This window comes from Ciconia boyciana, chromosome 1 (genome assembly GCF_034638445.1).
Source record: "Ciconia boyciana chromosome 1, ASM3463844v1, whole genome shotgun sequence".
NCBI lineage: Eukaryota > Metazoa > Chordata > Aves > Ciconiiformes > Ciconiidae > Ciconia > Ciconia boyciana.
In genome coordinates, this window is record NC_132934.1 from 156,811,709 (window position 1) to 156,839,103 (window position 27,395).

Sequence of the window (27,395 nt, forward strand, 5' to 3'; positions counted from 1 at the left end):
GTTTTGCAATCTTCAAATTAAAAAAAAAAGGTGAAAAAATATAACACTCATTTGAATATTGAAAATGAAGAGTTCTGTCTGCAATAACAGGTGTACTAACTCATTATGAAGCATACATTTATGTAGAGAAAATAAACAGAGATCCTATATGGGTGCCCAGAATTACAGGTTACATGACAATGATTCTGAAGCAAATATTGTCATTTATGTGGTGCACAGGGCACTTTGCAGTAAGAAGTAGTGACTACAACAATTTCTCTTTTCGTACTTGTCCTGGTTTCAGATGGGTTAGAGTTAATTTTCTTCCTAGTAGCTGGTATACTGCTGTGTTTTGGATTTTAGTATGAGAATAATAATGATAGCACACTGATGTTTTATTTGTTGCTAAGTGGTGTTTACACCGGTCAAGGACTTTGCAGCTTCCCATGCTCTGCCGGGTGCACAAGAAGCTGAGAGGAGGCACTGCCAAGATAGTTGATCCAAACTAGCCAAAGGGCTATTCCATACCATATGACGTCATGCCCAGTATATAAACTGGGGGGAGTTGGCCAGGGGGTAGTGATCGTTGCTCGGGGACGGGCTGGGTGTCAGTCCGCGGGTGGTGAGCGGTTCTATCACCTGTTTTTTTCCTGTTGTTCTTCTCTCGCTCTCTTGTTGTTTTCCTTCTGATTACAATGTATTATTACTATTATTATTATTATTTTGTTGTTGTTCGAATTATTAAACTGTTCTTATCTCAGCCCATGAGTTTTCCTACTTTTGCTCTTCCAATTCTCTCCCCCATCCCACCAGGGGGGAGGGTTAGTGAGTGGCTGTGTGGTACTTAATTCTGACTGGGGCTAAACCACAACAGTCCTTCTGAGAGATCTTTTATTTTAGGAAGTTATCAGTTAGGGATAAATAGGTCTCTCATTTTAATTTTTCCCAAGATTCCAAGGTTAAACCAGGCTTTATTGGTGGGGAGGGAGAGGAATTATGCAGTCTTATAGACAGAACATATTTTCCAAATAAATTCAGTGCTGTGCATGAAAATATTTTTAACATTTAGTTCAAACTACCTCATCTCATTTTAATTTGTGTTTCAGGGTTTCTACCCTTCAGTTTAGTGTGATACACTCTATACAATGATAGAAAATTTTAGGGTTCAATCCAAAGTGACCATCAATGTCAACCTCTGCTGCTATCAGGCCACTTGCAGGTGGTTAGTGCTCTGCAGAAGCACAGTATAACAGACACGTGGTACAGAATCTCTACGTCCTTCTGCTTCTTCAACTTAAATTTCATAGAATCATAGAATCACAGAATCATTTAGGTTGGAAAGGACCTTTAGGATCACCGAGTCCAACCATTAACCTAGCACTGCCAAGTCCACCACTAAACCATGTCCTTAAGTGTCTTTTAAAGACCTCCAGGGATGGTGACTCAACCACTTCCCTGGGCAGCCTGTTCCAATGCCTGACAACCCTTTCGGTGAAGAAATTTTTCCTAATATCCAATCTAAACCTCCCCCGGTGTAACTCGAGGCCATTTCCTCTTGTCTTAAATTGATTTCTTATTCATATCCTATTAAAAATATGCTGCCTTATGTGTAGTTTTTCATCTATTCATTTATCATCTAATCTTTGTAGAGGTTAAATCCTGTAATGTATTATTTTTGGAGACAGCTGGCATACAGAATGATAAGCAACATAAGAGTCCAAATCAGGGAAGTCTCTCCAAGCAGTCAATGGGTTTTTTACAGATAGATAGCAGTTCTCGCTGCTTCTTCTCCTAACCAGTTGGATGCAGGCCAGTTTCAAATAAAAAACTGTGCAGCTATGTCAAAGTATGTCAAACAGTATTATGGTCAAACTATCAAAGCTTTTCAAAGTGTATGGCCCATTCAGTTTCTCATTTTCTTACATTAGTTAACTGGTTAGGATAAGCAGAGGTTTTAAAGCCAGAAAGGTGGGAAATCAAAATCAGTGTGAGCTGCAAACCTGAGTAACTAATGATGCACATGCTCCTTATGTCCATAGCACTTCATTCCAAGTGCAACAGTTGGGATAAAAATGTGCTGACAATATCGTGTGCAAACTGGTGCTTCATCAAAATTCCACAAGTGCTGGAATGTGTTCTGCAAGCGGTACTCTACCAGCATAGAAAGCTGGGAGGTCACTGATGCGCTCTTCTTGAAAGCTTTAGATTTTTGAAAGCATCAGCTTAAGCTGTTCTTCTGCCAGATACTAAAAGAAAAGCTAGGTCTTGACTGTTTACATCCAAGCTTATTTCTTTTAGTGTTTAACAGTGCCTTCTAATGGCATCAGGTTTGTTGCAGAGAGATAGAGGAGGACCTTTTTCTTTTATTATTTTGAGCTGGAGAGAAAAAAATCCTGCAGAGAACTGAATAACAGGTGAGAAGACTGGTATGGATTTTTTCTGTCTGACCCATGATCATATGGAGGAGAGACTCCTAGGGTAACTAGTATAAAGCCAAAAGAGTCATGGCACCTCCCTCATATTCCACGAATCTGCTTATACTTTTGCTTAAGATTTTCCTGTCTATTTACTTTTTATTCATACCTTGTTGTACCACTGTTTCTGCAGCAACTGCTGCTTTTCAGTTCTTCTCTTCCACCCTTTTAGCCTATTCCTTCACCATTAAAGGATTAAAGATGAGTGTAAGAGAGGAAAATAATATAAATCATCAATACACAAAACAGAGACCCAGAGCCTAGTCTCTTTCACAAGGTACACCGCTGTGCTGGTTACAGTTGGACACTCCGTTCTAAGCACTTGCATTTCCGAGTCCTACAGCTCTAGAAACAAGAGTGGAAAACGAATCCACAGTAAGCTGGCAAAGAGGAAAGGGAGAAGGAGAGACGTTATCTATAAAAAAACCAACCGACCAAATAAATAAATAAATAAAAATCCAAGCAAGGCCAAAGGATTACTTGAGAACAGCGTGCAAAACACAGAACGTAAAGGCTAAACCTACTAACGTCCAGAAACATACCCTTTATAATTTCCTTTGCTATAGTACTGTTATTTTTGAAGCCTAATCTGTTTAGCAGAAGTCACCATAAAATGCATGACTCCAACCTAGATGGAAAGCTTCCCATAGCATAATCAGGGATATCAGGGAGGCAGGGGGATGCCACTGGGGAGGTTTCCAGTATAAATCATATTTTATCCCACCTCAACTGTAAGCCTGCAACTATAAACTCTTGTAAGCTAAACAAACTATCAGCGTGATCCTGGTCTGTACATGGTTCAGGACAAACACTTACACAAAAAAAATCAATTCAGGTAAATTGGCAACAGCTGATTGCAAATAGACTGCATATTCTGAATCAGCACAATACGAAGATGACTTGTAACATAAAGCCAATGAAGTACAATAGAAAGAAAAAAAAATGCTGCAGTTATAGTAACTAATAATCTTGAAAACTCTGCTAAAGACACTGTAGTTTAGACACCTAACTCCTGATATGCTTTATTGTCATTGTTGATCTATACAGCTTACCTACATGGGTATCCAAACGTGTCTGCCCACAGAACCACAGACAGCAGAGGTGTCACTGCCTAGCAATTTGTCAAGATACAGCAAGGAAGAAATCTGGGTCATTTGGATAATTATCATTTGAATAATCATTATCATTCCAGACAACTTAGTCTGTTGCCTCAGGCATCTGAGCAATTTCATCCAGTCACCTCAGCCCAGTAAAGTACAGAAAAGCATTTTGTGAACTAAACAGAACTTACAGAAAAAAGAAGTGTGCAAAGGAGTGTTTTGAATTCCAGATATTCTAGATTTTCTACGCATTTTCAGGACATACAAAAGTTTTTTAGGGATGTCTTTCTAGTCATTACCCTTATGATTAGTAAGAGCTAATAACCTTGCTGGAGATCCCCTAATGTTAAACACGGCCAGGTAATTATAGAAGGTTCTGCCTGAAAAGGGGAATAATCCAAATATGCAAATTTTGAACCAAGACAAAAGACAAGGAAGGAAGCAGAGTCAGAGGAAAATAGTCACTTTGCATGTTATGATCTTTTAAGCTCAGTAGGACAAGAGATTTTATGTTAAAAGACAGGGTAGGAGGAAGGAAAAGAAACAAAGTGACAAAGATCAGCAGAAGAACAAACAGGAAGACAGTCAGAAAAAGAAGCAGGTTTCTTAGAGATGCTTAGCAGCACCTCTGAGCAGGAGGTAATTGCCAGTGGATAAAAAGAGCAAACTGGATGCCAAGAGAGAAAGCAATGATGGAGCACCAAGCACCTTGGTCAATATATTTGTAAATCTGCAGAAAGTCCCAGGAGGAAAAAAAACTCATCCAGCTTTCTATTTCTTGAGATGGTAATCTTCCCATGATATACATTTTCACTAAATTTCCTGACAGAAAAGAAATGCAACCACTCCTAAAGGCTGCTAGACAAACAGAGAATTAGCTGGGTTTGTTTTGTTTTAGAACACACATACAAATGTATGCCAATAAACAAGCAAATATTAAAAAAGCATTGTCCAATTAAATTTCTTTCTCTGGTATGGTCAATTAAAATTAATTTTGGCACATGAGGCAGCCTTAAGCCAGATGGTACATCCTCGCTGTGCTTTGAAGTGAAAACTTAGAAAACAGTGTCCCTGCCTATGGCAGGAGGGTTGGAACTAGATGATCTTTAAGGTCCCTTCCAACCCAAACCATTCTATGATTCTATGAATGTCTTCCTCAGGCTGACCAGGAGCTAACTAAACACCTGGCTTTTTATTGAGGGAGACCTAGGTATTATGGTGTTCTTGTCATGGGAGTTATATATTAGACAAAACAATAGTCTGACTTCTATAGGAGCAGAAATGGGAAAATAGAAAGCTGTGCTCTGTTGGTTTTTGGCAGCAGGGAATTATTAGCAAATAAAAAAAATCAGTTAACTTTCATTTAGAAAGAATTTGTATTGAGCGGTCATGAGTCTAGCATGAACACTACAGTTTAACCACTTAAGTTATAGCATTTGACCATGAACTTTGCCAAAGTTTGTGCTATGCACATAAGCATTTAAGGTCTCAAAATATTTCCAGATATATTCTTCTGGCAGTCACTTTTAAAAGGAATGTACTACTGAATTTTTAATACTTATTTGGTTCATATGAAATAGCATTTGTTGCTCTGGAACTCTTATTGCAGGTATCTTGGCTGACAACTGAAAGCACCATATTTTTTACAGAATCACAGCATGGTAGAAGTGGGAAGTAAACTCCAGAGATTGTGTAGTCCAACCCACCTGCTCAGAGTTGCTCAGGGCCTTTTCCAGTCAGATTTTTAATATCTCCATGGATGGAGACTCCACAATCTCCCTGGGCAACCTGTTCCAGTGTCTGACCACCCTTATGGTAAAAAAGTGGTTTAATGTATTTAAATACAATTTCTTATATGCCAATTTGTACAATGCTTGCAGTGCTCCTTGCCAAAACCTGAGAAAACCAAAGAAAGCACCAGGACAACTGCAGTGCATTAGGCAGAGCTGAGGGTACTCAAGCCAGGGCTACCAAGAGCAGCTTTCCCAGCATCTGAGCTGGAATCAGCACACTTTGGAAATGGCAAATCCCTCACACGCAGTGTGACCTTGTAAGGTTAAGAACTGGAACCAGCCAAAATCTGATTCAGTCAACCTTGACTTAAAAGAAAAAAAGAAGAACCAAAAAACATGAGCAATGTGTTCTGAGGTAGAGCAGTGACTAACCACCAGGACCAAAGGAGGAGAGTAGGCTCATGACTATTGTGTAGCACATCCGGGAGGGTGAGGAGGTGGGGTGGAGGGGGAGACGCAGGAGAAGGGAGTGAAGAGGGAAGGCAGCAGGAAAGGGTGATGACATAGTTTAATAGAATTGATTTATGAATCACTGACTCCGTGAAGTTAATTCCATATTCACCTTTCCCTCCACTGCTCCCCCACTCCCAATAAAGTTGTCTCTGTTCTAAACCCTTGAACTCATTGTTTGTTAATAGGAAAGTATTGCTCATGAGGGAGACACAGACAATGTTCATTTAATTTCCCAGCTTTCCCAGGAGACTCTTGCGGGTATTATTTAAGGAGTGTTTTCAAAGGAACATATGTATACTGGCCCTCTTTACTACCCACAGCACCTCCACGTAGACAACTTAATACATCAGTCAACATTTGCAAGTCATCAGTTAATCAACAGTGAGGAAAGGTAAATTGAAATGAAATACCCTAACTGAATAATTCCCTTAGCTTTGCTCTAATACAAATAGACGCCCTCGGAGACACACATTCTCACTGGAGACCGGTAATAAACGTGTTAAGCGCATGAAAAGAAAGTGCTACAATTGCGAAAGCACACACGCAGGTAAAATTTTCCCAAAGGCTGTGTGGGAGAGCGTGTAGCAGGAGCAGACATGATTTGGCTACTGCGTGTGCTACCATAGGTGCAAGGAAGGAAGTCTCCAAATGGTGGATTTAACATGACTCTCTGCAGCCACATCACAAAGCACCCGGGAGTGGCTTGTCCCTCCCAGCCCCTGTGGGAATCAATCTAAGGAAGCCTGATGCTATAGAGATGTTTCCTGTATATTGTGTGGGAAACTCAACTAAGTGCAAACTACCGGCAACAATGAGACAATAAATTATAATAAACAGGAAAAATAGCATTGGCTCCTGAAATCAATGGCTGGAGCACATGAAACTTTCACAGCATTGATAAATGAATAAATATAACAAAAAGCATTGGGCTTTGAAAGAATGGGCAGTTTTATCTGCACTGAAAGGCTCCTTTTCTGTTAACTAAATACATGTAAAAAATAAACACTACTAAAGGACTTTGGCTGAGATTTTCAGCACTGGAGAGGTGATTTAGAAAGCTGCACAAAACTCCAGAGTCTGATTCCTTTGCTTGGCCCTGAAAAGAGCAGCACAGTCTGAACAAACAGCCACCTTCTAGCAACTCCATTGCATTATCTATCCGCGTCTGCTGCTCAGCCCACATGAAATGATCACATCTGAAAGATGAGCCGGCCCCCTCCTTCTGAAAAATTGTAAAAAAACAGCAACAAAAACTGAGCTAAAAACTACTGGAAGCAACCTGCTGTCCAGTGAAGAAGACCTGGAATACTCTGAGGATTAAATACTGTTCATCTTGTGCACATATGTTATCTTATTGAATTCAAAGAAGTGAGCAGTGAGAGCTGAAACGAGTGGGAGTAAAGAGTGTGCAGTACTTCAGAGAAGACACTGAAACACCTTGCAAGCCCAAGGGAACCGCAATACTTTTCATTTACTGCCTTTGTGATATCCAGGCTCTGCAAAAGAGCTTAAGAAAATGATTAACTTCAGCTCAGGAGAGCAGTCCCACCTGAGGCAAAATTAAGTCCATCTCCAGACAGTCTCCAGAAGGCTCAGGACCTTGTGGGGCCAAGCTCTGAGGGACAATACCTAGCTGGGATAAAGCAGCAAGGTTTAGTCTGCATTAGAGGTCTCTGCCCCTCAACAGTGAAAGATCTGAGAGAATCCCACCAAAGATTTTTGAAGGCACACGAGTAAGCTGTGTAGAGTGAAAAGTTACTCTTTCAAGATCTTTGCGAAAAAAAAAAAAAGAAAAAAAGAAAAAAAAAGCAGCAGCAGGAGCATATAAACACAAGCCAATTGTTCCTGAGTTAATTTATTTCAATTAGGTTTAGCTGACTCATATATCAACAGAAGACCATGACACAGGAGCAATAAGGTGCACAGGTTTAGAAAGAATATGCATTTTGCAAAATGAACTAGATGATTGCTTGTTTTCTAGTTTTCCAGAATGAATTGTTGAAGAGGATGCAAGAAAAGTGATACACTAGGATCTTAGTACAGTACTTGAGGCTTTAGCTCTGGAGTATATAATGAAGAATTAGTTTCTTTTATTCGAGTCAGGAAAACTGCTTGGTTTAATGGAAACTGGCTAACTGACACATAGAAGGCAATGCTAGATAGCAATGACTTGGCTGTCGACTAGCTTCTTGTGAGCACTCAACACTATGAAGGCATTCAGCACTATGGTCATTTTAAGTAATGATTGGAAGGGGGAATACTCATTGTCTCAATTAAATTTAAAAAAAAATAAATTGTAGGCAATAAATAGTCTAAGAGGGTGCATAAAGTTTGGTTTCACAGAGAGAGAGAGGTAGCCTTCAATGGGAAGGGAAAGTAATCGCACTGTTCTTGTCACTGCAGAGTGCTGTGTTCAGATCTGGGTGCCTCATCACTGATACATGCAGCGTACTCTGAAAGAAGAATGAAAAACAGTTAAGAACATGCAAGGAATAATTTAAAAAAAGTAACAGAGTTAAGTAGGTCTAAGCTTGGCTAAGGCAGTAGAACACAGTAGCAACCCCTAAATATTTGAACAACAAAGAAAGAGAAAACTTAGCAACAAGGGAAATAACCAGATTAACTGCAAGATACAGAAAAGTGTTCTTACAGAAAGATCCATTAATGTCTGGGTTACAAATGATAAAAAGCCTGTCAGCAAGCACATTCAGAGTTTGATTGGACAAAATGCTAGTAAAAGTATGATAAAGAGTTGTTCTGTGCTAACAGCTTGATCCGCTTGATGCCTTGGTGTTTTCCCTCTCTTTCAAAGCAGTTAAACATCAGCATAAATAAAATACATCACCTACCTTTTACCTTATGAGTAGTAAAGTTATTAATTTAATAAAATATTTCTGAGAATCTTCCTTTTAGCATAAACAATCTTCACTTGTTCACTATATATAATAAGTTGCTATAATGGAAGAGGCATCTTAATAGTCCAACAACTACCCTGAAAAGCTGTTGAGCTGCATGCCAGCTTCATATTAACCATTATCCCAAATAGTTCATACATCTCGAAATGCTTCCTGTATTGAACTATAAGAAGCAAAGATAGTATAAGCAACATCCAACTGGAAAGACAAAGGTAACGGTTGCGGCTGGGAGACTGAGCAGTAGAGGGCAGCATAGACTAGGAGTAACTGCAGGTTTACACGGTCCAGAAAATGCCATGGATTTGTAGGAGGTGGAGAGGGGGATCTTGAAGCCTAAATGCCTGCTGATCTCTCTTACGTGTGATGCCCAATATATTTGAAACCACAGGAAGTTGTTACCAGCCCTTCATCAAAGAGTCTCCCCAGCCTCTGTCATGGTCAGTCTGTGCTATATTCCTTTTCCAAGGTGACCTCACCTGGCGTTGCAGCTAATGTTTGCACTGCAAGGATTGCAGCACGTACTTCATAGCTTCGCAGGTCACCTTCCTTGCCACCCCCTACCCTCTGCCTGATCTTAATCTTTAGGCAAAAATACCTTAGGCGGGATTTACTGGGGTAAAATCTGAAAACTGATTTTCTCGTGTAAAAGGTCAGGAAAAATGTGGAACTGAATGAAAAAAGCATGTTTATTTGGTGACAGTCTAGTGCAGTTGCATTTTTTAATGTGATCCTTCCTTCTGTTCCTTCAAGTCTTTCCACAGACTACAGACACAGGATCTGGAAAATGTTCCCTCTGGAACTGCATTAAAATCTTACCTCAGTGGCTGTATCCGCCTGCCATCTCCTCTCTGATATCTTTCCTTTGACTGTCTGGACCTGATTTTTGCCTACCTTTTGTTTTATCCTCTGTAATGCTTTTGGCTCAGAACATAGTCTGTATCCTATGGCCTTCAACTCTTTTCTTCCCACTCCATCTGGCTGGTTTTCAGTCCTTTGTAGCTTTCCCTTTATAATATTTTTCTTTCCCTTCTAAAATCGAAGTAAACACAGGTTCTAAGAGAGCATTATTTCTAAAAAATATTTCTGCAGCCCTGTATCCTAAACTTCATTCTTCTATTGTTATGTTACGCTCTATGCACATACATGCATGAGCACGCGCACATACAGTGAAAGTGCTTAACATAAACATTTTTCTAGCATTACAGGGTGAAAGTGATCTCAGGCTGACCACTTGTTTTCTGTGAATTTAGTTATGTTCAGAAACCATAGAAACAGACAGAAAAAAGCATTATTATTATTTGCACTAATATATCAACTGGAAGCCCTTGTCATGAACCAGAACCATATTGTACTAGGACTTTTAAAAGCACAGGTAAAGATGACTATCTCCGTGTTCCAAAAAAGAAAAAACTCACCATGAAAGTGTAACGCAAAGCACTAGGTTAATTCTTTATTTGCATTTTTGTAAGGCGTGGATAATTGCACACAGTAAAAGTGAACAGGTCTCTGCTGTGAACCTCATATGCTCTAAATAAACAGAGAAAACAAGGAAACCCTGAGGCATAAAGAAATAACATAAAAGAAGTTAGCAACACAGGAATAGAAAGATCTCTCTAAGACCAGTGTTCACTAAGGCTGGCTATTTCTTTGTACATTCCACAGTTTCAACTTTTTAGAGATAATAAAAAATAGCGACCTTTAGTAGTCACCTTTATTGGCTGTAGCACATAGGATAGAAAAAAGTCTTCCCTTTTGCTTTTTGTTTTGTCATGTACCCATTACCATTGTGCACATTCAGATGTGAATTAAAAGCAAATTTTAATTTTATCAGTGTCAGTTATTTAGCAATATTGTTCCACACACTTGAACTGTTAACCAGTCCTAATTGAGTCTAATTATTCTGCAAAGTTTGGACTTATTTTTCAGCATTAATTCATTTAATAACCTTAATACAAATATATAAAATTGTATTTTTAAGAAAGGAAGCCCACACAGCCAAAAATACAAGCCAAAAACTTTCTGAAAACAGAGGTCTCAGACATACTAAGTCTTTATTTTTTCCTTTAAAAAATAATTGAAGAGTCTTAAAAAAAATAAACACAAGCCCCCCGGTCTTTTTATTCTGATTCCTTAGGAGGAAGTATCAGGGCAACAAAAGTGCCCACAGCCACATTTAGAGCAAGGATTCACCACTTATTCTTAGTTTCATGATGAAAGGAGGAAAGCTTGTCTGAAAATGGAGTGTTAACCCATTTTTGCTGCAAAGCTGAAGAAAATCCATGCCTCTTTCTTTCAGCAGAAGACCGATGAGTTGCATTTGTATATGCACAAGTGTCTGTATGTACACATGTAAGGGAAAAGTGCAAAAGAAGTCTGCCACCACCTTTCCTCTTACAGCACTGCTCTGCTGTGATCCAAGCTCTCTTGCAGGACATGTAGTTAATCTGCAGAACCTTGTTAAATAATAAATGCACAGCACTGGCAATTCAAAGTTTGCTGAGAAGAGTACACACTGGTTTCTGTAAAGTGTTGAAGACTGGCAGAACTCTGTTGAGCCGAATTATGTAGGAGCCACTGGTTTCAGGACAAAAAGACCACGCTGAAGAAGTTTCGAGTTCAGGTAGAGAGATGGCAGGAAAAGTGTAAATAGTCACCGTGGGTATGAAGATGTTCCTCAAACACAGATGGTGAACCTGCTGTGATATGGAGGCTTCACCTCCCCCCCTCAGATCCCGAGGAACTGCCTCAAGCACAGCCCAGCTGGCCATTTCAGCCACTGCCTGTGAGTAAAGCTAAATGTAGCTTACCTACCAGTCACCACCTGAAGAAAAGAGGCCTCCTGTTATCCCGAGGATGTTTGAGCAGATGATGTGGAAGCTTTCCTAATACCTTCAAAGTTTTCTGGCTGAGCTAGCATTTAGCTAAGGGAAGGGTTCTGAGGAAGCATTACACATACTTCCTTTCCCTTCTCCCCAAAACTATGCTTTGGTCTGAGTTTTAGTGGGTACTGATGTTTCTCTAAGGGTCAGCTACCCTTAAGGGTCAGAAGCCTGAGAGCACTATCTAGAAGTGGCAGATCTTGGGATCCTGGACTCTTTCACCAGGGAAAGAGTATGGGGGTGCAGAAGTGAATGACCCCCGAGTAAGCAATTTCCATTTTCTGTCACTGCGTGAGAAGAATATCAAGCTGGAAATTAAAGCCAGGTGTCCATTTCTGCATTTCTAGATTACATTGGCTGTTCAAAAAGGCCTAGAATCTCAGCCAAAGTTGAGACACTCTCATGAATATGAGACTGCAAAGCCTGGAAAGAGGAAAAGCTAAAACCCAAGGAAGATAAAAGATTCCTAAGAGGCTCCACTTCCAGCTGAAATTATTCCACTTACGTACCATCCTTTCAGCATTACACTTAAGAAAATTAGCACCATCTAAACCTTGATAATGGAAGGACAATCAAGCAGCACTGTAGATGCTATTACAAGGTCTTCAAGGAGTGATAAATACAGCCAAGAGCTCTTTGTCTGACAGTTTGGACTGTGAACACAAGTAATTCCAACCAACATACATATAACAAAGAAATACTATAGATCCCAAAATATGTCCCTGAGGGATACCAGATGACACTGAAGACACCAGAGATCAAAGCAATACATTTTACAAAATAAGAAAAAGAGTACCATTACAGCCGATGGTCAAAAGACTCAAATGCCACATGGAAGTTCAAAAGCAGCAGGCAAATGTAGTAATAACCCTGCTGTGTACAAGTCCACATACACATTATCTGGATAGCCTTCAGAGAAAGAGAAAAATAAAACTCAAAATTATATCTATAGTTTATCTGCAGAGCTGTTTGCACTAATCTTTGACTGCAATGACAGTGTAAAGGAAAAGTTCTTGATTTTTCAATGCACATTACCTTTGCTGCCATAATTCCCTCCTACAGCAGACACCTTTCTTAAAAGGTAAAAAATATTTCCCATATTCATTTGAGTAAGAAAGTAGATGTGATGATCAGATAGACAATTAGGAGGAAAAAAAATGGAAAAAAAATCATGGAACAGACAAAACAAGACAAGATGTTTGATGTAATCAAACCACACTGTTATTTTGCCGGTTACTCCTCCACTTTTCCTATCCTTCATCTGTGAACTGTCTTCTTAGCTTATAAAATCTTTACCAAAGGAAATTTGTTTTCATACTTGTCAAAAATGTCAGTACATATTCTGGACTGAATGTAATAGACAAACATCAACTTTATGAAGGTCTTGAGATGCACCAAAACATTTGAAATTTTCAAACAACTAGCTAGCAAATATGAAGAATTTTCCAATAAATCAGAGTTTCTAAAATTCAAGTTTAAATTCATTATAATATTAACATTTTATTAAGAGATACAAATAGGGTAAGCAGTAGTGAAAATGGTAGTTCTGAAGCATAACTGCAGGAACCTTCAACATTCAGTTAAGCCCAGCGTACAGTGGCCGGTTTTGGTGAGGGGCTGCAAATGCATCATAATTATAGAGACTGTTATTATGTCATTAAATGCTCTTGGGATTTTGAATTTTGCCCAACACTGGAACAAACCTTTCTAAGTATTCTAGGCAACCACACATCAGACAGAGAAATAAATCTGCAGGATAGCTGATTGACCAACAAACAGACTCATCACACGCACTTGTCCAGAGAGAGCCTGAGTCTGCATCCCAGCACCTCCCAGACATGGGAGGCCCAAATTTAAGACTCTGTTCCAAATTGTACGGAACGGAGAGCCGACTGAATCTCTTGCATCTCGGCGGTGGCAATGTCTCTCCACCAGACAATCTGCCCAGAACATGAGAAATCCTTGTCATTGAAATTTTCTGGGGGGAAAAAAAAATGTGTTTTTACAAGTTTTATTTTTGGCAATTTGGTATTTTTATGAGAAAATGACCAGTCAAAAATTAAACCCCAAAAGGCAGAATAAAACTATTCCATGGATACCATCTAATTAATATATGGCAAAATTTGATGAAATGCTAATAACAATGCTAGCACTGAACAGAGAGTATTTAAATTTAAGGCAAAAAGAAATAACAGATGGAACAGAGATATATGCAGAGCTCTTACATTCATATATTCATCTACTTATGAATATATTAGCATCTGACTCACAAATAAAACATATTGAAATAGTCACAGCAGCATTATCTACCAAAAAAGTCAATCATGAAATCTTTAACATGCTACCATTTATAAATGTAAGCTCATTTAAAGACTGATTTCTTAGAAAATTATTTATTCTTTCTGTGCAATGAGAAAAAAGAAAAGACTTTTCTGGTTAGCAGATTCAGTCCCGCACCACTGCCATCAATAGGACTCTTGCCATCAACTTCAATGGGAAAAGAATTATACCCTGTGTTAGCTTTCAGCAATTACATTGACATTATCAGTGATTTACTGAGTGGTATTTCAAACATGATACCATATGTCAGCTGATACCAAGCAAATTTGAGTGACAAAGTTCTGATCATAACCACTTGGTTAATAAATATCACAGCGATTGAGCCTCTAGAGCGTTTAAACTCTGACAGCTAGGGCATCACCATAAAAAAAAAGCCTTGAAAAACCCTAGGAGACTCAGCTCTGAGTTCAAATGACTTCCTCTTAAGTCTTCCACTTCTCAAGTTCATTAAGATTCAGTACATAGCTCTGATTTGAAATTGAGCGGTTCAGCTAAGGGGGAAGCTGGAAATATTCTCTTGTTGATAGGTCAAAGTGGGAAATCGTATTGCTAACACTTTGTGATGATTTTCAACCCTTTCAGATGTGCCAACATCCTTATGAATTTAGGCTGCTGAAATATGTTTGGTTTTCTGAGCTACATTTCAGAGACTTTCTAGAACTGTCCCACAGGTCTAAGAGGGTTTTGTAGACCACCAGTTGCAAATCACTGCTGTCTAACCACTACTTTAAAAAATATATGGAAAGAATTTTGTTCATCATAATTAAATTATGTCTTTTAAAATAGCTATGTCATTTTTATCCTGTATTGGTCCAAAGAATCTCCAGGGAATTATTTTTTCCTCTTGCTTTTACACCAGTTAAATGACATTCATTCCAGTTAAGTTATCTCTAATTTGAAGACATTTGAGAGCAGAGTTGGGCCCTTTGTGCTTTAAAGAACATACACTTTCTTTTATTCTCTTGCTTTATTTTAGTTGCAAATTATGAACATCTAACTTTACTCTTATGGACTTCATTTACAGACAGATCTTACAAGTTGTTCAACATTGTAAGAGGTCTAGAGAGTTGAGGTTTTCTCCATCTCTACATTAGTTTTCCATAGATTTTAATTCTGTGTTAATTCCCAAGAGTTCTCTTGCATCTTGCACTTTTCCCAGTATATAAAGACATAATAACTCTTTGTCAGTCAGGAAAGCAAGGTAAAAAACTCCAACATTCCTGTCTCTTTTAAATTTAATTTTTCTTATCCAAATTCCCCAAACACCAAAACCAAGCTGAAAACAGAAAAATAAAGTAAAAAATATAAGAGGAAAACAATACCAAAGGAAAACTTAGCCAGTGTCATATTACTGATAGTGCACAAATAATACAATAATAAAATAATTCATTTTTAAGCAGCTTTGATGAGTTAAAGATCTTTCAAAAGACAGAATTTCAAACACATTTTGTTAGAAAGGGCTATTTAGATAAGGATAAGAACAACAACAACAAAAAAATGAACAAGCTACTCAACCTACAGAAGTAGTTTAAATCGTTATATTGTCTGTTTTGAATGATGTTCACGGAGAAGCACATCATTAAGGAAAGGGCAAGGTAAATAATGGGTAGCTGACTATCAGCTGCAGAGAAATAAAAAAGCAGGATTCTACAAGCCAGGGAGCCTGGTGCTGCATCATTCAGTTAATGGGCTAAGAGAGTCTGAATTAACATTAGAGCTCTGTACTGAGAGATCAGAAATGCAGGAAAAAGAGAAACTAGAACATCCAGGGTAAAATCAGCTGCTGTGTATACAGGCCAGAGGATGTTATTTGGCTGCAGGGGAACTGGTGTGGATCATCAGTTTGTACATCAGCCCATTAGCCTCATGCTGGTTAACTGTATTTTTTCAGCTGGGAAGTATTTAAGGCCACATGTGAAAGCTATTTTTTGCCCCTCCCTACTAGACTTACAAGGAGGAACAGGAAGAAATTTCAAGTAAATTAAGAGTAATAGCAAGGTATTGACTTGCTAAACTAACTTATTGAGGTCTTTTAGATCATATGAAGCTTGAAATCAGAGGGGCAGAAAGAGGGAAATGACAGACATTGTACTGAAAATGAAAGATCAACTCAGAACATGAAAAGTTTGCATGGATTTTGTAGTCAGCAGTAAAACCTGTTAAGAGGAACAGGTGTTGCTTTCTGATTTAGCCATGGGCGATACCTGGCGTCAAGTCATGAAATCTCTAAAGATTCACTCGTGATCAGAAGAGGGATTTGGTGCTTGGTGGAGAATCTGAGGGTGTGGATGAGCAATACAGCTGTGTTAGCCCTTGCCAGCTGTTGCTGAAGGGACGGCTCCCTCCCACTGCCCTCTCCTCGCTCTTGCGCAGGTTCTGGCATTCATCTGAGCTGGCAGTGAGCTGGCTCAAAGAGCTAAACTGGCAGAATATGAACACCCCCTTCCCCTGCAGCGTGAATTGTACCGAAGGGCTGGAGCACCGTATTGGAGGAACTTTGAAAGCTGCATGTGGGCAGTAATGACATTTTTGAAATATGCCTCCCCCCCACCACTCGGAGCACACAAATGCCCAGGCTTCCTTACAAGACAGCTTACCATCCCACATTTTCAGCCCAAACCCTCTGCACTGCTGTAGCACGAAACTGGATTGTGCGCACGGTGAGCGGAAAGCTGCTGAGCGGTGCGTGTGGACGGCTGCGTTATTTAATTTTGCATGCCCTTCTGCTGGTCAGTCACCCTTCCAAACCTCACCCCCAGCCATTTAAGCACACTGCAATCTGGGTAGAGGCTAGAAGTACACTTTCCTTTATGCTCCCCTTTTCTCATTTATAGCTGCTATAAAAAAAATTCCTCATCTCCAAAAAACATAACACTGAACTGGTGCAGCCAGAATCTGTTTGGAGGGAATCCAGCATCTTCTATAAACAGTTCAATTTCACCATATTTAACACAAGTGCCTCTAAATAATAGTAGTATTTTGTTTTCAAATATTATTTTGGCCTTTGACCAATGTTGCATTTTATGTCCAGTCTCTGTTACAATGTTTTTGACCTGTTATGTAGTGATCTTTCTTTCAGAAGAGATAAACTTCTAAAAATAGCTCTTTATCTTCCCAAGACTCATTTATAATTTTACAGCAGATTAAAATTTCACTGATGAATGGGGAACTGCAGATGGAGCTGAGCCAACACTAAAATACCCAATCTCACTTTGGTATCTTCCAAGTATTTTCTTCTTCAGCACAATGCTCTGATATTATTTCTGCTCAATGACCTCCACGTTGTGATTCTGCAGTTAAAGACAACGAAATATCCAACAGTTGCATGTAACTGAGGTCAAAGGATTGACTGATATGTCTTTTGGGAACAGAAGGCTGAATGTGGTGTGAAAAAAGGAAAGAAGAAAAAAAAGAAAATTAAAAAAAAGCCCCAAAAACATATCCCAAAAATTCTGGCTTGTGGGAAAATAGCCTGTCAATTTAGACAGAATTGAACTAGACACTGAATGATCATTACAAATTGTGACAGAGAGATCATACTTTCCCCCTAGGAATTTCATAGTAACTTTGTAGTAAAGGCTCTAGTTTGTAATTACGTTTACACTACTGTTTATTTGGAACAAACACTATTATTTTGAGTACAGAGACTTCCTTGCCCCTCAGACATCTTCACTGGTTCTGCATCTTCGTATCTGCTTATAGGCACTTGTCTGCCACAAGATGTCTTGCTTAATGAGAGGTTAATTTATATACGCTTGATAACAATCTAACAATACTGGTCTAGAAAATTATCAGTATCAAATGAACAATTTACCACAGGGTAAGTAAGCAAGGGTGTGAAGACAAATTATATTGGTTATTATGATTTGGTACCTATCTGTCTGGCTGTCTTTCTGCACCTTACCCCCATTGAAAGGGTATGATGGAGAAAAACCTAAATATGGAGAGTTACGGCAGAACAAATGATGCAGTGTAAGTGCAGTGCTAGTTCACCCTCTGGTGACATGTCCACTTGCATAATTACAACAATACAAGTCACTTCTCTTACTTGCTCTGTAAAAGCAATCTGGGTTCTCTCATCATTTGAAATACAGAGGGGTTTTTCTAACTCAGCTCAACTTGGTTGCACTGAGGCGGGAGCCGGTAACATGAACATCACAATCATCAGAGCTGACTGGGAAGCTGCACGTGGTGAGGAAATGGCGAGAGGCAGTGGAGGGGAGGACTATGTCTTCAGTCAGGCCAGCTGCAGGCAAAAATGGATGAGGGACCTCAACCATAAATTCATGTAAAAGTTTCAGGAGAAATTTATCTTGATGCAGGAGAAATTTACATTCACTTTGCTTAGTACAGTCTTCTTTGGAAAGTTACACAGTCTTATAATGAATACACCGCACTCGAGGTAAGGCTCCTCCTATTCTTTTCCCTTCCCGCTCATGCTTAGACAGGCAAATCTTTGCCTATGGCCTCAAAACCATGCTCTACACCATGACCCTGGAAGTACTTACTAATCCGGCAGCACATCTTTGCCTGAATGCCTGAAAATCTCTCCCTAATTGAGTGTGCCATATTTCCAGCCTCTCTTCCAAGCTGCTATAAAACACTTGCTTGAGACAGAATTCAGAAATGAATGACTCCCTTGTAAACTGAAAACCTCCATTAGCAGGCAAGCCGAGTTTATCAAACTCCCGCCGCCTGTAACCTGACCGGCCCCAGCTAAGCTCAAGACTCCAGAGGTGAAACGTTACTGTGTTTAAGCACCGAATGATCTGTCTCCTAGAAACTGTACATGTGTAAAACATCTATAGACTATACGTACTGGGTTGAGAGAGAATATTGTGAACCATATTCTCATTTGACACGGGCAGGCAAACTTCTATTGACTCCAGTAGAACTAAATCAATTTACTTCAAGATATTTTTATTGCATTTTATACATTATGGGAGTTAAGGTCCTGTGCCTGTCACCAGCATCACTGTGGAACAATCATTTCCTCTTCACCCACTTAAATAACTTAGCAACCACTTTTTCCCCCTACCTAGACATTTTTGCTGTTAGTGACTGAAAAACTTCCAACGTCATCTACCTCTCCTTCCAAATTGGAATATATCGATTGGAATTTATTGCATTTTTTTTCCCAGAAAAGCATATACTCCTCCCTTACCACATTAAAAAACATGTATGTTTTACAGATAGTTATTTAAAGGATAGATTTTCAAGAAATGTAAAAAAAAAAAAAAAAGACAAGTCATTCAAATGCTTATTTTGGAGAATCTTTTCGTTAAATTATAAGATCTGTTGCCAAGAATATTGCCGTATTCCCTTCCCCCCGCCTTAACTGATAGAAATGCCTGAAGATAATTGGTTTCTAAAAGGTAAGAAGGCACTTGAAACTCGATCTACTGCCAGCAGAGGTAGGTCCTTCAGGTAGCTAGAGAGGCTTTGCTAATGAGATCCTAGTTCAATCATTTACATTTCTTTGGTGGTTATTTTCTTATGCAAATTAACAGACTTTTCACCACACAGAAACAGGCAACAACTGACTGTTAAATGAATTGCCTCTCTCTTAATGAAAACATCCAGCTTCTTTCTTATGAGTTTACAGAAGGTTATTTGTTTGGATTATTATAATCCACACTACTTTGATGTTCACACCACACTGGGGTTTAGAAAACAACCTTATTATCTGTAATTGCAACTGCAAAGTTCCTCCCTTCAGAGAAATACTACTACGTTTTAATCAAAGGATGCAAAGACAAATATGTTATATACAACATAATGAAGGTAGGCTAGGCTATCCAATGGCTTTTTCGTTTTGTGTTTTGTTTTTTTTTTAATAAGGAAGCAAGCCACCATGAATTTCTTTATACATATTCAAAGGAAGGAGGTAGGAAGTGTCTAATAAAATTAAAAGAGGAACCGTTTGCACATTTTCTATCGTTCAATTAACATGCTAACAGGGTATAACTCTCAAAGCAGTTAAGTGAAAGGGACAGGGTAACGGTATTTTAAGCTCTGTGTTTCTTTTTCTTTAACAGGAAGCAGGCCTTCAACCTGGGGAGGTGGTGATGGAGGGAATAAACCAAAGTAGTTAGATTGGTGAGGAGCTTTCATCATCTCTCCTGGATTAAACACAGGAAAGAAAATAATATCCTTAATACCCTTCTACATTTTACAAGAATGACAGAGACAGTGAAGGACTGTGAGGCAACTACGGTGTGGTAAAAGCAAATGGTTAACTGCATGCAAATATAGTGTTAAACCTTAATTTGCTTCTTTATTTCTGTTCTCACACTATCTGAAAGCTGCTGCTGCTGCTACTAGGCGTCAGCAACATGATCCTATTTTGTTTGATGTCACAAAAGATCAAGCTGAACTTTCCTTAGCCTCTAGCTATGTTGAATTCTGTAATGAAGAGTTAATCTATGCGCAACTCGAAGGTTGAAATTATACTTCTGTTCCCAGTAAAGGTGTAAATCCTTGCAGATATTCTGAACCTCCCTGGGAGATCCTTCCTCATAACACATCATAGTCTGCTGGGGATTATTTTTAAATTCTTTGTTTTAAAGCAAAGCTCCTCAGAACACTTCAAATATTTACCGGTTAAAGCTCAAACAAAGACATCGAACACTTGAAGAGGGTAATTTTTTCCCCTCAACCGTAAGGTGCTCACATGCCTATAAAAAATAATTTGACTTATTTTCTTCAAGTTTATTTATCATTTACCAATAACCATTTCTTGTGGTGCTTGTAATGACATCGAGCAGGACCAATTCCCGTTGTATTATGCACTGCATATTAGAAGTTAGCCTCCAGTCACAAAGCTATTTCAAACACTGTACTGTAGAATCTCATGCATTTTCATTGGACACTGTTTGTACTTTCATAGCTCAAGCATATTTTTAAATGTCTCTTCCACTTTGTCATCTCTCAACTTTTATTACAAAGTGCTAAATATGCTTCTAACGCTGCTAAGCACACATTCCCATCAGCTGAAGAAACAAGTGAGTAACTAGTCACTGTGCTCTACTGACAGGATGGATATTGTGCAATATGTCAAATTTGGGTCCATTTTCAGCTATTTGCTTTACTTATTATTTACATGCTTAATTGAGATAGAAAACTTCTACATACTATAAACATTCTCTCTGAGACAGTCATTTTTTTTTTAACTCTGAAAGTACATATGAAGACATCTGAAAGTAAAACTTGCAGTAGCACAGAAAAAAAAAATCTGAAAAACAACATCTAAGAAATATTATTTAAGAATAATTATAGGTTATCTCCTTCCAGCTCTAGTTATTAACTTTTCATGACCAGAAATAAAAACATTTTATGAATATTTCCACCCCAGTTTGTCTGTAGTACTAAGGGGGAACTTCTCCAGTCAGGAGGGAGTCCTTTTTTGGTTCTCTCTGTTAACAATGGAGCATGAATAAGGGGCAAACAGATCTTCTGCAACTGTGTCTGTGCTAGCAAAAGCTGTGCTTTTATATCACAATCATTAATTTGAGCTAGTCTTGTGAAGGATATTAAGTCCTATGTGAGAAGCATAACATTAACCTTAGTTAACAATGAGCACAAACTCTTATTGCTACTAGGATTTTAAACAAAGAAAGACAAATTAGTTTAGCAGCATTTTAAAAGTGAAATGCAGTGAAAACATTGTGAAATACTGCACTGCAATAATGGGCAAATATGGGAGAATTAATGGATAAGGTCGGATTTGTGCACTGATTAGCACAATGGAGTTCAAAGTTGCTGGGTTCCATCCAAATACCAGCATTAAATAAGAATAATAATGAAAAGATTCATTCAGTAAGATACACATCCGTCTTTATCTGAACCTCTTGAACTCATTAAACTCTAATCAAAATAACCGTAAGACCTGACTTCATTTATTCCTTGCTTCTGATTGAACCAAAATACTTATGAAAACTACCTTTCCACGGGCATTTAGACAGATCTTTTTTCAGCACTGTTCATAGCTTGGAAGTGAAAAAAAATCTCTCTAAAGTATCAATAAGAAGTTTAAGTCAAGATAAATTATAAATTAAAATGTTAAATTTAGGTGCAGCTCAAATTTGGACAAAATTTTGGATTAGATTTTATAGCTTGACTGAATTTGATCTGGATGCAGACAACTATCAGTCAGATGAAAAAAATTGTTTCAGAACCCCTGAAATATAAACATACATACAGCTTTTAAGTTGCTTCCATTTAGTGCATTATTAAACAAAGTGCACTTATAGGATGAATTTCACACAAATCAAAGTACCATTTTATTGCTGATGCTAATGGAAACCCATTGCCCAGGAAGAATTTCAACTTTTGTTAGCTTTCAGATTATATATTTATAGTGCAACACTTCTGTACAGATGTACATTGTAGAAGTGTTATATTAAAGAACTAGTATTTATGAAACTGCTATTAAAATGCATGAGGCAAGTTGCATCAAAAATTAGAGGCTACTTAGCCAACTATCCACAGCATAAGTGTCATTTCTCCATTGCATTGGAGTAAATGGGACTACTCATAAAATAAGAAATTACAGAACATAGTAGAGTTACAATGTTTCTGGTTCTATATGCATTCACTTGTTCAGGAAAACTACACAAATGTCTGCCCTCACTCTACTCATGAGTTACAGCCTGATTTAGAACTGCATCCCCTACTTTTCCCTGAAATGCCTGAACCCTCAAATGCTGGTGCCATAACTCACTGCCGCCGATGGCCCTGTATACATCCAGGCCCTTTGACATCCTGCCAAAGAAGGAGGAGGCAGCCTAGTTTCATGTAACTGGTCATATGAATGCTCAGTGTGCTTTGAGTCTTCTGAGGATTATCTTTCCCAACCCAGGTGTGGGTCATGGACCTCTAACTGTCAGGGCCTGATACGAGCTTAAGACAAGGGAATTCAAACACAGCTGGAGAATGTGGGTTTCTGCATGTTGGTGCAAGGAATGTGAATTTCCAAGAAATAATGATGGTGGGAGGAAAATACCAGGCATATTGACTGCTGACAGAAGCCACATTTGTGCCAAAACTAAGAAAGAAATAGTCAAGAGCAGGCATTCTTCTGAAGCTGTTACCCCTGTAAGACTGCCAGCTGAAAGGGAATGTGTGATATCTAGGACACTGTAAAGCAGTGTCTCTATGGCACACAGTTTTCAGCAAATTAACCATCTCCAATTTAGACTATCTGTATGCTATGTATCAACAATGCATGTTTTTCTTCAGTCCTCCACTCTCTTTCAGAATTTGTATATTGTATCCTCCTCCCTCTCCACAACTTAATAGCTTCATGTTGTGTGTTGATATATGTGGCAGACAGAAACAAAGATAACCAAAAGAATGTTCTGTTTTGTTCCCCAGGGAAAAAAAAAAAAAAAAAAAGGACAACAAAACAATTAATTCATTTATAAAAGTAGGACTTTCTGGCTACACAATGATTCATCATGTTAACAAAATAACAGAGCCAGACTGTGGCTGGATTCAGCCATGGAAGCATATAATGTGTTGACAAAAAAACAAAATTGCATTATATGATTTACATCTATCTACACAGACACATTTCTTGCCTTCTATCTTACCAGCTCTGGCATAGTTTGCTAAGATTTTACTATTTTAATCTGATATTACTGCTAAATATATAAGACATAATTCTCTGATGCATGAAACCAACTCTGAGCAAAATCACAAGGATTCAGAAATGCAGATGAGTGCTAAAAAAAACCCAAATTGGGAGGGAGAAAGAAGAGAGAAGAGGAGAAGGAGAAGGAATGAACAGTTATCCAAACTAGCATATGCAAACGAAACATATGGTTGAGCCTGCTTATTCCATAAGCAATATAGTCATTGAGGATGACTCATAAACACATGAAGTATAATACTTAGTACAATATGAAATAACAAAAAACAGCCCATAAGACTGGTTTAAATGTAAGATGTTTATACTGAAAAAAAAAAATCAAAAGCTTAGAGTTCTTTGTATTTGTCTTAAGTACGCGCTATATACAAATATGCTAGCTCTTTTTCCTTCTTTCTTCCTTCTTTTGTGAGAAAAAAAAGCAGTAGCCGTAACCACACTGTGATACATGAACTCATCTCTAGTCTGCAGAAACTCTTAGTTTTTTGAATAAATGCTGAATTTTAAAATGAGCTGATGTATGAGTTCATACACAAGTTCACAAAGTGGAAAGAGTTTTATATTGATAAAATCAGCATAACTCAGTTTGAAGAATATCAAAGATCTATGCAGGGTTCTTTAATCTGTCCAAAAATCAAAACATCATGAAATTCCTTGGTGAAACAGTGAAGTTTGCAAAATCTTTCCCCCCCTACAGAAAAACTCAAGCTCTTAGCTGAGTCTGAAATCTCTGGTCTGTAACTACCTATATAAAGTCAACAAGATGTTGGATATTAACTGCTGGGTTGTAGCCAATACCTGTCATCCTAACATAATGTCAGGACACGGTCAAGCCCTAAAACCAAAACTTGACATCAGGATATTTTCCTAGGTCTGACAGTATAGACATATGCTTACACATAGGTCATCAGGAAGCTCCCCAAAACACAGAGCAGAGGATAACACTTTCTACATTACAACAAAAGGCACCGGTTGCCCAGAAGGGGCAGGAGGTTGCTCCCTGATTTCTGAATGATACCTGGACCTTGGCCAAGTCTTTCTCTCTGTGGATCAGGTAACTGAGGTCCATCAGATGGGCTCTTTTGGGGATGGACAGACTCTAGAGAACATCTGTCTCCCAGTCTTGATCCACTCATCTCCCCATGGCCGGGATGGAGGGGGCTGGGACAGCACCAGCTCTCCTCCCACCCCTTGGCAGGCACAGAGGGCTAGTTCCATTGTGTTTGCTGATCAAGCAGCCATTCCCCATTTCCTCTGGGTGGAAGTGTCCCCTGGGTTACATCTGGCCTATCAACTGTAATTGGACTATCTGCGGGTTTGCATAATCTAATTAGCCACTCTTTTCACCTTCCCTGCTAAGGAGAGCAAAGACCTTTGCTTAACCTTTCACTTTCACAATTACAGCTACGTAGTGACTCCTCTACCCTTTCCCAGTCTTTTTTCTCCCTCCCCAGATCTTAATTTTATTCCATAATTGTTGCTATCTATCCTTACCCTGAAAGCTAAAAAGAATGCAATCTCATTGATCATTTGTCTTGCTACCAGGACTGCATAGAGATAAAGGGAAAGAATAACTAACAGAATAAACCTGTAGGAGACAAACATATACTACCCTGCCCGAGAAGAGATTTAAAGCATTTAGGTGGGTAAAGTTCAATACATAGTGTCCTTAGAATTGAGGTGAAATACAAGGAATTCAAAACTCTTAGAAAAATATATTTGAGTATGATTGTATTCAAACTAAATACAAATTATGGCCATTCTGCAAATTGCTTATATTAAAAACCAATTCCAGGAATTTGAAACATTTACCACAAGACAGTGATTGTCCTTTTGATGCTCCCTTCAAATAACAGAATTAGAGGCCTGGGGACAGAGTAGCCTTTCAAAAAGAAAAGGATTCAAAATTGCTATTTTGTTCTAACTGCAAAGAAATCTTAGACCCAATTTTCACCAAAAGACTGTAATAAAGGGAATAGGAGTGCAACACAAGTGTGCTGAAACCATACTCTTATGACAAAACCATGCAGTCCTGTCTCCACAGTGAATACAGAGCATAAAGAGGACAGTGCTTGACAGAACATTGCAATTCCCCCATTCATGAAGCAAACTGCAGTGTAGGTACCACAATGCAGTGGCTTCAGCGAGATTGAACCACATTACATGTTATGATGTGTCCTTACAGAGGTTAATGCAAATGGGATTTTTTTTGTTCAATGCTTTATGAAACTAGGCAGTGTAAAGTATTAATAATATTGGTATTATTAAATTAATATAGCAAAGCACTCAACAGCTTAACAGAGGCAACTATTTTTGTGATTAGAAATGGGTTTCAAAACATATGCCATGGAAAGGTCGTTGAAATGTCTTAAGCTACTGGCAGACAAGAAAAGGCTATAGGGCCAAATTCTCCATTCATTTGCAGCAACTGTAGGTCATTATTTTCTGCAAAATGGAGAGTTGGCCTCTCTGAAGTTTGATAACTTTTTTTTATCTCATGTCTGCCTGGTCCTTGGCACACACAGAAAATATAATTAGTTTTTTAATTCTCAGTTGGTTGGCTGGCAGACTTAGGAGAACACAAACAAATAAAAATGTTTTTAATGAAATATGTTCTCCTAGCCAATTCTGGATGTTGGAGGAAGGCATATGAGTATGAGAAACAAATTTATCCAGGTTCCCTTAAGGGTTATCTGTTGTTTATTTTAATCTATTTGATCTTCCATAAGTTGCTGACTACTATCTTACTTTTTCCAAGGTATGGAAAGGTTACTTTAAATATAGTTACATGCATATCCCTTTGTGTACAAAAAATTCACTCTCTTTCTCTTTCTTTTCCCCTGTCTGCCATTTGTCTTATTATGAAGTGGAAAAAGGAACAAGTTTGTCTCAGCATATCTCAGAAACAGTGCTTCATTTTTGCACTCAGGAGTAAGTGAAGACCGTTAGTATTCCATAACAGAGGTGTTGATAAGTCTCTTGCAGCAACCTAGATTTGTGGGACTTAATTCTTCTTCTGTGTTGGTACTTAAAAATACTTATGGCAGGTTGGCAGCTGCTTGATTTGGCCAATAACCAAACTCCTGTAATTTGTAGCATCAGAATAAAACGATGTTTGCAATTCCTGTCAAGGTCACTGAAGCTCGACAGGATTCATAGAAAGCACCCTCCATACACTTACCTTACTCTTAAGCTTTGCTAAGTGTAGGGCTGCTCAGCTGCTTACAAAATGTGCTAAGAAGAAAGGGCAGAGTCCATAATGAGATCTACAGAAAAAACATGCTGTTCTTAACATGTCTGTTTGCCATTAATGGCCCTTTAATCTGTTAAAAACAAGTTTATCTCTGGCTCCTTCTTGGGTATATGATCATGTCTGGGGAACAAACAAGAAGATAGGAAAACAATTCCCCCATGCTTGGGTCCATGCATTGTTTCTTCTCCACCAGCTGTGGAACTTAACATCTTAAATTCATCTTGAGCTAGACAAGGAGCAGTGGGAAGGAGAATGGACCACAGCACTACCCTCTCAGCTGGCCAGCTGCAGAGGACAACGGCACGCATGCTGCCCTGGACACTGAAGAGCTCATGGATGGCTGGTGCATTGAGAAACATAACACTTATTCATCTCCTTACAAAGTCAGGAGGTAGCCCTACATGCCCGACAGAGTTTTTGTTGAAAGGTACAATCTTTCACTTTTTTTTACATTCTTGACATCTTCTCAAGAAACACTGAACAATAAACTCTGTGAATTACAGACACATCCAGAATCATGCCAAAAGGTAAGAGAATCCCAAGCCTATTTCCTCTGACTC